Raw genomic sequence first — 2,425 nt, 5'->3', positions numbered from 1 at the left:
AGGGCCATGGGGCCCCAGGCCTGGTGGCTGTGCCACATGCTGGGCAAGGCTCCGGACCCCTGCCCCCCTAGGCATGGCTAACAGGATTAGCTCTGGGCAGCTGGTGCTTTCGTGTTTCTGCCCCTCTCGCATGCTGGGGGGGAGGGGCACCCCATGCCAGCCCCACACTTCACTAGTGGGCAAGGGGGCTGCCTGGCCTAGCTCCCGTGTTCCCGCAGCCCCCCTGCACTCCCTGCCCCTCATCCCAGGCTTGGAGGGCTGGTCGGGCGGGGTCCTGGTCCTTTCCCGGGCCCTGCCCCCCTCAAGGAGCGCTCTCTAACTCCAAAGGAGGCAGGGGCCCATGGGGGCGACTAGGGAGCCATTTTCAGGGGGAACCCAGGAGTCCGGGGGATCCCATAAGGAGGAAGAGGAGATCCAGCCGCTCCCCAGGCCTGGATGGCAAAGAGACTCCTGGCGTCCTCTGTCCCGCTGATGCCAGCTCGCGCCCCGCTGGCCCTGTGGGAGTCTGGCACCCGCGCAGGCGGGGAGGCCGGGTCAGGGCTGGCCCCAGTTGGCTGGGGAGAGGGTGAGAAAATCCGGCTGCCAAGAGCCAGGCGTTGGCGCAGCTCAGGCTCCCACGGGCTCCTGGCTCCTGTGAATGGGCCGGGTGCCCCTCTGCAGCTCCCCCCTGGCACCGGCCCCCGGGCGGAGGAGGGCACCGGGACAGCGGGGGGGGGGGGGGGGATGGGCAGGCTAGGGACACACAGACCAGGGAGTAACCTTCCCTCTGGGCAAAGGAGGCGGGGAGCAGGATCTGGGGGGGCACCCAGGTGGGTTGGGGGGTGTGGGAGGATGGGCACTCCCCAAACATGTTGGGGGGTGTGGGGGGGATGGGCAGCCCCCAGGGTGGTGCAGGGGCATGGGACGTGCCCTGGGACTGGGACCTATGGCCCAGGGACGCTAAGGGCCCCCCCCCAGGCCAGGCCGGGGGGAGAGCCGGTCTCCCCGGGGCTCGGTGGTTGCTGGGGCAGGTTCCGGTGACTGTTTGGTTGTTGCTGGCGCCATCTGTCCCCCACAGCTGAAGCTGGGTCAGAGCAGACTGCAATGGGGGGAGGGGTGTCTGGGAGCCAGGACGCCTGGGTTCTACCCTCAGCTGGGGGGGGCTGGGAGCCAGGACGCCTGGGTTCTATTGCTCGGTGCTCTTGTTCCCATTACGGCCCAGGCCCTGGGAAGGAGCAGCGGGGCTGCCTGACCCCTCGAGGCCCCTCCCCTCCCCGCAGGACAGAGGGGGCCCCCTCTGCTGCAGCCCAGCTGGCGTCTGGCCGGTTGCTGGGACGCTGGCGTGGCTTCAGGCACCTGCTTGGGCAGGCGGCCAGCGCCCCGCGAGCCGCCAGGGAGAGGCAGGGCTGCCTGGGCTGCCCAGGGAACAGGGCCAGGGCCGCTCTGCATTCCAGGGAGCGATGCTGAAAGGGGCCGGCTCCACCTGCAGCAAAACCAGATCAGTCACCGCTCCGTGTAGTGTAGACACGGCCAGGACCCAGGAGTTCTGGCACCAGCGTCCCCTGCGCTAGCCACTCGACCCCACGGCCCTAGCCAGGCTAGAACCCAGGAGCCCCCAAAGCACCGTGTCCTCGGAGCAGAGGACAGGCAGCAGGGCTGGGAACCGGAGTCCCCGGCTTGGCCACGGGGGAAGTGACATGGCTCTGGACGGCCTGGGCTAAGGCCCCGTCCGTGGGATGCCGGCTCAGACCGCGGGGGCCTTGGTCCGGGCGACAGACCTGGAGACCCAGAGCGCTGGAATCGGGGTATCAGCGAGCAGAGCCCAGGGCCCGCGCTCGACTCCCTGTCCTGCCCCAGGGCCCCGCGGGGTGCCAGGCCTGGCCCAGGGGCCGTGGGGCCAGCACCGGGTTAGTGCAAAATGGGCCCTGCCCCGAGGCTTTTTACAGTCCTGCCCAAGGGGAACCCAGACCAGACTCCAGCCCAGCAGACCCGCCGTGGGGCTGGGGATCCGGGCAGTACCCTAGGGGTCCGGCGGGCACCCTGGAGCCCTGGGGAGGGGCGCGGGCCCCTGGCCCCCACAGCTCGCCCCCGTTCCCGGCCAGACCCACCAGCCCTTCTCCGCCCGGAGCTGGAAGGAACCAAACCCCGCATCCAGGCGGGGGGGGGGGGGCGGGCGCCGCAACAGTGGCCCCTCCCTGCCGCTCTCCCAGGACCCGGGGGGGCTCGGCCCCCCTGGCCCCCCCGGCCCCGCCCCCCAGCCACCCCTGCCCGGCCACGCGGGTTGCGGCGCCCGCGGCTGATGTCAGCCCGCAGCTGGGGCCGGACGGGGCCGGGGCGGAGCGGAGCGGGCCGGGCTGGGATGCGCCGCTAGCCCCGGAGCGCGGGGCCCTTCCCGGCCAGCCCGGCCGGCGGTGAGTGCTGCGGGGCCGGGGCCGGGCCGGGCCGG

This window comes from Emys orbicularis, chromosome 19 (assembly GCF_028017835.1).
Source record: "Emys orbicularis isolate rEmyOrb1 chromosome 19, rEmyOrb1.hap1, whole genome shotgun sequence".
Classification (NCBI taxonomy): Eukaryota; Metazoa; Chordata; order Testudines; family Emydidae; genus Emys; species Emys orbicularis.
This window is presented reverse-complemented; position numbering follows the sequence as displayed.